Here is an 11,663-nt window from a genome sequence, read left to right as displayed (position 1 = left end):
GCTCATTCTGGAGGTTTGCTAACTCTTTTATAAGCCCTTCGATCCCGTCCAATACTAGAGCAGTCAAATCACTGATAGGTCATTGATGTAATCAGCCAGACTTTATGTCACTACAAGAAAATTGTTAATTAGCGACGGAAATTAGCGACGGATTTTTCCCGTCGCTACTTAGCGACAGATTAGCTAGAGATAGAATCTGTCGCTAATTTGCGACGGATTAGCGAGGAAACGATTTTTATCGCTAATCTGTCGCTACTTAGCGACGGATTAGCGACTGCATGTTTTTGTCGCTACTTTTGATTACAAGAACACCATTTTAGCGACGGATTTAGAGAGGGAACTCTGTCGTCGCTACTCCGTCGCTAATTAGCGACGGAGTAGCAACAGAATATTTTCCGTCGCTTTTTTGGTATTTGGGTTTCGCGACGGAATTTTGCCGTCGCTAAGCCGTCGCTAAATGTCGCGTAAATCCCTAATCCCATCCCTCTTTCTCTTTTCCCTGTTTCGCTGTATTGCTCCCTCCCGCCGCCCGTCGGCTCTCGCCACCGTCCGGCCACCGTCGCTCGCCAGCCGCCGCTCCCCGTCCACCGCTCGCCAGCCGGCGCTCGCCAGCTGCCGCTCCCCGTCAACCTCCTGCCACCGTCCGGCGAAGCGCAGGTAATATTCTTCTTCTTCTTCTTCTTCTTCTTCTTCTTCTTCTTCTTCTTCTTCTTCTTCTTCTTCTAAACGCAGGGGGTACGCCCCTTCCCTGCCGGAAACGGAGGGGGTTTAACCCCCTGCCGTGCTTTCCGGCAGGGGGGGTCGACCCCCTGCGTTTCCGGCAAGGGGGGTCGACCCCCTGTCGGAAAGGCATGGGGGGTCGACCCCCTGCCGGAAACGCATGGGGGGTCGACCCCCTGCTGGAAACGCATGGGGGGTCGACCCCCCTGCCGTAAAGGCACGGCAGGGGGTCAACCCCCCATGCCGGAACTGCCTTTCCGGCAGGGGGTTTAACCCCCTTCCCTGTTTTGAAAAGAATTTTTGTCGGCTGGGCCGGCTATGGCCCTGTCATAGGCTCGCCTAGCACCCAGCCGACTGGGTGCTGGGCCTGGCGCACCTGCCAGCATGCTGGCAGTCAGCCGAGTGCTACTCGGCTGGCTGCCAGCCAGCCAACAGCCACCAACGTGAATAAAAAGATTTTTTTTTTTGAAATAAAGGGATCATACCCAGCCGATCACTCGGCTGGGCCAACAACGAGGGTTCACGGCTTGACTTCGGCTGGTCTGTCAGCCGACACCCATACCACATCGATCGTGCCATGGATTTCTTTTTGAAAAAAAAAATGAAAACAAGGAAAAATATCAATATAACATAGTGGATTCGTAGATCCACTGATTCGCCATGGATTTCCATCAAAACATGCATGGAAATCCTACCTCTACCCGATTTCTCAAACGTTTCACATAAGAAAATACCCGTACCTTGAGAGAAAAACGCGAAAAGGGGCTGTGGAAGGGAGCTTGGCTGAGCACAAGGCCTCCAACCTTCTTAGTCTATCTCTTTCTCTTCCACTCGGCTGGGTTTAACAAAAATTTGTTATGAGATACCTACGTTGCCTATGTGATCTGTTTTGAAAAGAATTTTTGTTATGGATACCTATGCTGCCCATGTGATCTCTTTTTAAAAAAAAAAAAAGTTATTATGTGATCCCTATGTTGTCCATGTGATTAGCTTGAAAAAAAAATTGTAATATGTGTATATAAGATGTCCATATGGTTTTAAGTGTAGTTTGCATATATGTTGTCCATATGGATTTTAAGTTGAAATTTTTTTTGTAATGTATATATACAAGTTGTCCATGTTGTTCAATTTGTTAGTTTGTTAATGTCTACTGGTAGTTAGTTTTACTTCAATTTGTTTTCTTGAAATCTGGTTAGTTAGAGTATTTCAATCTATTGGTCTTTTATAATTATATTTTTCTTAGATAGATTGGTATTTAATGTTCTCACAATCAGTTAGTTAGATTAGGGCTATTTGAATTCTTTATGATAGTGGTGGTTAAACGGAGTTCACATCTTTTCTAGTAAACTAATTGATTGATTTACTATTCCTTTGCTAAGTAGTTCAGATTAGAAATTGTCTATGACTTTATGTTAGTCGACTGGTTCAACATGTTATAGCTGGTTTGTTAAATTAGCATCTTCTAGTTAGATTTGGCTTAACATATATACTATTTTTCTTTTCTCTTCTTTCAATTAGTTAGAGTTGTTTTAATTTGTTTTAATTTTTTTAGTTAGTGTTTCATCTTGTTTCATGATTAGTTAGTTTGTTACTTAATTTGTTTTGTTTTTGTGCAGATTTTTCAACGGAACCAACTCGTCTCGGCCACCTGTGGTAAGTAAATGACAAAAACAATGCAAATCGGGTAAATACCCGTGGTGAGTAAGTGATGCAAACGTATCACATGTTATTTAATTTATTGAATGCAGCACTTTATTGTTCACACACTCACTTAGTTGTTGATATCTAGGACTGCTTTGTTGGAGTTCGGAGATCATGCTGAGCATGATTTTAATGTAGAAATATGGAAGTGTTCTTATTTTTGGAGTACGGAGTCCATGCTAAGCATGGTAATAGTTAGTGAGATATTGAAGTGTGTTTGTTGCAGGTACATGTTTGCCATTTATTTGATATGAATGATTATGATGTATTGCAATGTTTGATGTAATTGTATCCATGCTTGCATGTAGTTACTTTCAATTTGATTTTGACTTCCATGTGAAATTTTATAATAAAAGCATGCTTCAAATGATTGTATCATGTCATTAATAGTTTGCACATGAAAATATTAAGTTATCAATGCATGCATCAAAATTCTTGTTATTGTTTGACATAGTATATTGCATGATAAATTTGATATTTTCTTCATCGTCGCATTCTGATTGTTTTTTTCTTAATTCGTTAGGATACTATTCGTAACATCATACGACAGAATGACTGCAAACCGTGAATGGATGTACTGTAGGATAGTGGACAATGAGTTATCACATGAATATATGGATGGTGTCGATAGTTTTATTGAATTTGCAACGGCGAGTGTCAGTACGGTAGATCCCACAGGTCGGATTAGGTGTCCCTGCAAGATTTGTAAGAATAATCGATTTGTAGAACCTCATGGCGTTAGACATCACCTATACAGGAAGGGTTTTGTGAGTGATTATCAGAACTGGGCGTTTCATGGAGAAGAATTTAGAAACGATTTTGATGCACGGGTGAATGTGGTGCACGATAATCCATATACGAATTTGATATTTGATGCTGCAGGAACAGAACTGGGTTCTGCTATGAGTTCTAGTGATGTAAGAACTGTCGTAAATGAAGAATCACCAAACGATGCAGCTAGTAGATTTTATGATTTACTTAAAGATGCTGATGAGCCACTTTGGAACGGTTGTGAGAGTCACACTATCTTGTCTGCAGTTCTTCAACTAATGAATTTGAAGTCCGAGTATAATTTGAGTCAATCATGTTTTGACCGTTTGTGCATGATTGTGAAGAGTATGTTGCCTAAAGATGAGAAATTGCCACAAAATTTCTATCGTGCGAAAGTTATGGTCAACGCTCTAGGTATGGGTTACAAAAAGATTGATGCTTGTCCAAATCACTGCATGTTGTATTTCAAGGAGCAGGAAAACGACATATCATGCCCGTCATGTGGGCATCCTCGGTTCAAGCCAAAGACAAGAGGCAATGGTAGCACGAGATCAAAGGAAGTTTCATACAAGTCACTCCGCTACTTTCCTATCACTCCTAGATTGCAGCGATTGTATATGTCTTCAAAGACAGCTAAACACATGAGATGGCATGCAAATAAAGTTCGACACGATGAAAACAAGATCACGCATCCTGTTGACGCTGAAGCTTGGAAGGACTTTGATCGTACTCATCAGAACTTCGCAATGGAAGTGCGAAATGTTAGACTCGGTCTATGTACAGATGGATTTAATCCATTTGGGGGTAGATCAACTCCATACTCATGCTGGCCAGTATTTGTAACTCCATACAACCTTCCACCAAGCTTGTGTATGAAACGTCCAAATCTTTTCTTGTCTCTGTTGATCCCTGGTCCGACCTCACCTGGCCAAAATCTTGATGTATATCTAAGGCCATTGATTGATGAATTAAAAGTACTGTGGGATGACGGTGTTACCACGTATGATGCCCACAAAAAACAAAATTTCAACATGAAGGCTGCTGTTCTATGGACAATCAGTGACTTCCCTGCATATGGTATGTTATCTGGTTGGAGCACACATGGGAGGTTGGTTTGTCCGTACTGCATGGAGGATTCCAAAGCTTTTAGATTGAGGCATGAAAGGAAGCCTTGCTGGTTTGATTGCCATCGTCGATTTCTACCCAGCGATCATCCGTTCCGACGTCAAAAGAATGCATTTACAGCAGGCACAACTGAAATGGAAGGTCCATCCTAAAGATTGTCTGGCATAGAGATTTTAAGAAGATTGCGATACTTTCCAGATGTATTAACAGATGCCCGCAGTCCTACACCCTTTCGTGGATTTGGGAAGGAACACAATTGGACGAAAAAATCTATTTTTTGGGAACTACCGTATTGGCCGACCCTATTGATACGACATAATTTGGATGTGATGCATGTAGAGAAAAATGTGTTTGATAATGTGTTCAATACAGTAATGAATATTAAAGGAAAAACGAAGGATAATCCGAAGGCCCGTATGGATTTAAAATTAATATGTAAAAGACCAGAATTGGAACTCAAAGAGTATAATGGCAAAGTACTGAAACCAAAGGCGAAGTACGTGCTCGGACCTGATCAAATAAAACATGTATGTCAATGGTTGAGACAATTGAGATTTTCAGATGGATATGTCTCTAACATTGCTCGGGCTGTGAAGATTGATGATGGACAGTTATATGGGTTGAAGAGCCATGATTGTCATATCTTTATGCAACGATTGATACCCCTAGCATTCCATGATATGTTAGACAAACCTATATGGGGGGTATTGTCTGAGTTGAGCGGATTTTTCAGAACATTGTGCGCATCGGAGGTCATTGTATCAGATGTAAAGAATCTCGAGGACTCTGTCATCACCACTGTTTGTCTGTTAGAAAAGATATTTACGCCAGCATTTTTCGATGTTATGGAACATTTGATCATACATTTGCCATATGAACTAAGGGTTGGTGGCCCTGTGCAATATCGATGGATGTACCCATTTGAAAGGTATATGTTTTTTTATATTTGTCTCTTTAATGACAGATATTTAAAATTTGAAATGTATATTCTTGTCAGATGCATGCTCGACCTAAAAAAAAAGGTTCGTAATAAAGCAAGAGTAGAAGGCTCTATTTGTGAGGCGTACACTTTAGAAGAGATTTCAAATTTCTCATCTATGTACTTCGAACCTCATATTTCAACACGTTACACATGCCCGCCCCGTAACGATGATGGAGAACAAGTAACTGTAGCTGACAAGCTGTCGATATTTCAACGACTTGGGCATGCATTTGGTAGTTGCCGATCAAGGCTATTGACAGATCGAGAGCAAGATGCAGCACACATCTATATTCTTTTTAATTGTTCAGCGATCGACCCATACATCGAGTAAGTATATGTATATGCAACTCAATTATAAATCCTTTTATGTTCTATATGTGGATACATGGCTCGGTAATATAAGTATTTGTGGTTTGCAGACGATTTGATCTGGAGTTGCAAAGCAAAGTTTCACATCTCACTAATGCAGAAGTACAAAAAGAACGTGAAACTAAGTTTGTGGAGTGGTTGAAACAGTTGGTAAAGAAGCTAACATAAATTTTGTACTTATAAACAACACTAAGGTGGAAGAAAATGATGCAAGGAAGGTGTGGCAGAAGGTGGCTGCCAATCGATTTGCAGACATGCTGCACACTATGAAGACTGCAGCAAAAAAAGCATCTGGCGTAGTAGATGATCATTACTGTGGAAGGGCCATGGTCCTATTACTATCAGGAGAGATTACTGGGATGAAATGTGCGATATGTGGGCGGGAGATGCATTTAAAAATCGCTCTGCGAAGGCTTCACAAAATCGATCGAAGATGCCCGAAGCCCATCTACACACAGGTGGATCTAAGACATTTGGGAGCCACCTAAAGAAAATGGTAACTCATCAATATATAATATTAATTTTATAAGTATAGTTGCAAATTTGTGTACTAAATCTTTTGTCATTTAACTTCGCAGGAAGCAGAAAAAGGAGGCAGTGTACCATATAAGGATGTGTTTGTAGAAACACATAAACGGAAGACCACGGGAGTCTTCGTATCAGAGAAGGCGAGAACGACAACGGTATGTATTAATTCTATTAATAATCATTGCAATATATATGCAAGTCATCATAATGTTATCATTAATTATTAATGAATACTTTAAACATTATTTTGTAGGAGGCATATGAGCAACAAATGGTAGAGCGATATGGTGAAGACGCTACTCAGCATCCATCATTTGATCCTACAGCATGGGTGACTGCAGCAGGTGAACCCAAAAAAGGTCGCGTGTTCGGGTTTGGGAGTAATATGAACACTTCACCAGTTATTGGTTCTTCCAGTTACGGCTCACCAACTTCTTGCGCCGACATAAGCTCCAAGCAGCCGACTATTCTTTCCGGTGATGATGTACGCGAGATCATTAATGAATCACTGAATAACTACTTCCAATACACCGTCGCCCCCTTTCTCCGAAATGAGATCAAGGCCGTTGTTCAGGATAGGGGATATTCGATTCCAGGTCCCTCTCAGGTATAATCACATATATAGTTTTTTTGACTATCTTAAAGCACATCTGAGCATGGTAGAATCACATATAGAGTTTTTCTAGATGCCTTAGAACACATATGAACATGCTATAATCACATATTCAATTTTTTTACTGCCTTAGCACACATATGAGCATGATAGAATCACATATATATATATTTAACTTTTTGTCTGTCTTAGAGCACATATGAGCATGATAGAATCACATATAAAGTTTTTTTGATTGCATTAGAACACATAAGCATGCTATAATCACATATTCAGTTTTTTTACTGCCTAAGAACACATATGAGCATATTATAATCACATATTCTGTTTTTTGACTGCCTTAGCAAACATATGAACATGCTATAATAACATATAGAGTTTTTTAACTGACTTAGAACACATATGAACATGTTATATATCATTTATGATAGAATCACATATAAAATTTTTGGCTTTGCCTGCCTTAGAGCACATATGAGCATGCTATATTCACATATTCAATTTTTTTACTGCCTTAGCACACATACGAGCATGATCGAATCACATATATAGTTTTTTGCCTGCCTTAAAGCACATCTGAGCATGGTAGAATCACATATAGAGTTTTTTTATATGCCTTAGAACACATATGAACATGCTATAATCACATATTCAATTTTTTGACTGCCTTAGCACACATATGAGCATGATAGAATCACATATAGAGTTTTTTTATTGCCTTAGATCACACATGAGCACATGATAGAATCACATATAGTGTGTAATTTATTTCATTATATTTTGTTTATCAATACTGACTGTTCTTTTCTTGTGTAGGCTGCTAGCGATAATCAGGGTAGTGGAGCTGAAGGGACAGATAAAGACAATGAACAAGAAGACGCACAAAATCTTGGCGATGATTAGAGGACTGTGTTGAAGAAGTTCTATTTTTTTTATTTTTCCTAATTGTAATTGTTGAATTGTAAATAATTAAACTTCTTAGTTTTAAGGTGGAACGATTAATTATTATAGATACTTGTTATATGAATTTTTTTGTGTGGTTTGTTTTTTATTTACAGGAAATATAAATTGTACAGGAAATATAAATTGTACAGTTCTCCGTAATTAATTTTTAAATAAATTTTTTTTTTTTTTTCGTTTTTGCGACGGATTAGCGACGGATGATTCCGTCGCTATTCATATTAATCTAGCGACGGCTTAGCGACGGAATTAAATCCGTCGCCACGCCGTGGTCGCCGTTTAGTACCGGCGGATTGGCGACGGAATATAGCGCTCGTTATTCCGTCGCAATTAGCGACGGACTTGGCGACGGAATTATTCTGTCGCCAGTTAGCGTCGAAATATTCGCGACGTAAGCATACTGTCGCCGCGTTGTCGCTAATCCGTCGCTAACATGGTTAGCGACGGATTAGCGACGGAAGGTGGTCGTCGCTAATCTACTGCTCTGTTGTAGTGTGTGTGGGCCGACAAATGAGCTGTATCGTTCATTCCTTACGTTCTCGATGGTATCCAGAACATACGAGGTCCACACCTTGTCTTTATATATATATATATATATATATATATATATATATATATATATATATATATATATATATATATATATATATATATATATATATATATATATATAAAGTCCTAACAATGGAAGGCTGTGGACAGGTCTAATTTTACAGTTTTTTGTTCTTTTGTTTTCTAATACAACCTCACAAATTTTATCGACATGGGTTTTTTTAATAGGAATTGGCTTTTCAATCATTCGATTACGACAAGCAGGCAGGAATATGAAGGGCTTGAAAAACAAATGGGCTATAATTTTTAAATCTTTAAAAATTAAAAATCTTAATTTTTAACATTTTAAGTCTCGAAAAATCTTACTTTTTACTCCAGAAAAACATGATGTAAGACTCAGTTCCTAGCAAATGGACCATATATAGTAAACATATCTGTGGGGTCTTTTGTTCAAAGCATGACATTGAAAACTAGGACCATTACATTCATAATATAAAAAAAAACAACCTTTCATATATATATATATATATATATATATATATATATATATAGAGAGAGAGAGAGAGAGAGAGAGGGAGAGAGAGAGAGAGAGAAATGTGTAAGTTTCATCAGATTTATCGCCTAGACTGTCCCAAACCCCTTTAAAAATATACTTGCATGTGTTTAATGCTTAATCTAAACCTATAGATGTGTTTATCATTGCTTATTCACTGAGAATAATGTTTTTGATGCAATCAATCATGAAATCTTGATTCTTAGTTAATCAAGTTTTTGGTGTAATATAAACCGTTGATTTTTTTGTTTAACTAAAAACATATACAAACATGAAAATTTTTCAAACCAATACATATATTCTACTAAATAAAGCATAGAGATCACATCTACGCATCTAGATTCAGTAAAAAACACATGTAAATATATTTTTAAAAGGAGTTTGGGATGGTCTGAGAGATAAACTGTTTAAAACATATACATTACTCTTTCTCTTTATATATATATATATATATAGGGTCACTAAAATATGCTAATGGGAAATACGTGAACCGGAGTATGAAATAGGCATTTTCAAAGCCTTTTTTCGCAAATCCAATCATCAGATGCATTCGGCATGGTCCATTTTGCTAAGAATCTATTGTTGGATCATGTATTTTCGACAAAAAATGTGATTTTTGGATGCTTGAATATTTACAAAAATTTTGAATCGTTGATTTTCAAGCCTTAAAAGATCCTTTTTATGCATTGTAATCGGATGATCAATGAATTTTCTATAAAACCAAGCATCTACATCATATTGGCATAGCGAAATTTTAGAAAAATAAATAAAAAAACCCATGAAAATCTCGATTCATACTCCAGTTCACATATTTCATTTTACATATTCTATTATAGAAAAACTGAAATATTTAAACTAATAAAATATGTAAACTAATATTAACGGAGATTTTCATAAGTTTTTTTTTTTTTGCAAATCTAAACCTGCATATGCATTTGACATGGTCCACTTGCTTGGAATTATGGAGGGTGTTGAGATGAAGGCACCATATCAAACCCCACTATGCATGGGTGTGTCCGTAGCTTTAAGACATGGGCCATGTAAGGCAGGGTGGTCGTGGGGTCGCACCTGAGTTTTTCCTAACGGTTCCTCAGTAATGCAACATTATGGCTAAATTAAAACATAATAATGAGCCAAAAAGATATGTAAGGAAATAGTGTTTATTGTATTCTGGTGGGGGCTACCTAATCCCTGTTTGGCATTAAGAAAAGGACAAAGGCAAGCTATAACTCCAAAAGCAAAAATGCCTAAAGATAACTCATTATTGAAAAGGACAAAGGCGGGGCTCCACATGCACAAATAACACAACATTCACGGTGGACATCGAAGACACAATGAGGGAGTGTCACTCAATCATTGGCCCACACTTGAACCAATGGAGAAACCACCTCACTCATGTTTGAAATCTCTGGTCTCTTCCACCCTCAGGAAGTACACCAAGCTTTGAGGTTGAGGCAGGATCGCAGTTCTTGTGAATTTCAAACCTGTCATGAGATCAAGAAGAGAAGTGAAGGTGGATTAAGAGCTTTGATACACCAACACAAGAGTAGTTTCTTCGTCTTTCAAGAGGGCTAGTGACTCATTCGGAAGCCCCTCACTTTTTTTTTTGAAAGGCAAGCTGGGTTAGGCAGACCCCAAATATTTATACAATGATACCATTGGGATTTGAACTTGCAACGTCCCAACACAAGGTGACGTGAACTAGCTGCTCACCTCTTTCCAAAAAGTTTTGGTGAGAACGAGAATATTTTCACAACTGCATGTTTACTAAATCAAGTTTCTACAAAACCCCTACAAGGAAAAATAACTTATGAAATTTTGTTTGGCAAGAATCCAAGTTAACACCATTTACTGGTATTTGGATGTTTGTGTTATACACATAATATTCATCGTTCTCACAAATTTGATTATTGTGCCAAAATGTGCATATTTATAGGGTATCCTTATGGTCAAAATGCTTATCGAGTTTATGATCTCGATAATCACAATATTTTTACTAATAGTGATGTTATTTTTCATGAAAATGTTTTCCCTTCTCGCAAAACGTAAAACGCATTAGAAGAAGATAGCGGAATGGTTTTATCACTACCTATCACCAATGTATCTCAAGAAAAAGAGGATGGTCAAAACCTCTTGTCTAAATGATGGATTCTGTCTTACACCATAATCTTAGATCAGAACTCGATCCAGTCACCACATCAGACTCAAATCTAGGTATGGGCCCAGATCCACTACCACATATGCCTTCTAATCCAACTCCTAGACAATCCATCAGAGTTAGATCTCAATTGGGATATCTCAAAGACTATAGATGTTATACCGCCATACACGCTTCATCGTCTGCGACAAACACCTTCAAAGGCATTCAATATCTCCTAACTCATTTTCTATCTTATGACAAATTTTTGAATTCTCATAAAGCTTTTCTAGCAGCCATTACTCAAATCGTGGAACCAAGAACCTTTTTCCAAGTTAGTCAAGATCCCAATTGGCAAGAGACAATGACAAGCAAGATTCAGGCATTAAAAGCCAACAACACTGACTCTTGTTTTGTTACCTCTTGATAAAAAATCCATTGGCTACAAATAGGTATATAAGGTCAAATATCGGTCAGATGGTTCTATCGAGCGATATGGTGTGAGTTTTATGAAAACACTTTTTAAACCAATATTTTTAATTAAAATCAAGTGAAAGCCAGACACCAAAAATATAAAACAGGCTCGCATAAGTGGTGAAGTCCAGGTCGAACTCAAGGAACGAGAAATACTTTGTATTCAAACACACAATCT

Source organism: Nuphar pumila, chromosome 6, assembly GCF_984573655.1.
Source record: "Nuphar pumila chromosome 6, dmNupPumi1.hap1.1, whole genome shotgun sequence".
Classification (NCBI taxonomy): Eukaryota; Viridiplantae; Streptophyta; class Magnoliopsida; order Nymphaeales; family Nymphaeaceae; genus Nuphar; species Nuphar pumila.
The sequence above is the reverse complement of the archived record's forward strand: the minus strand, read 5'-3'. Positions refer to the sequence as shown.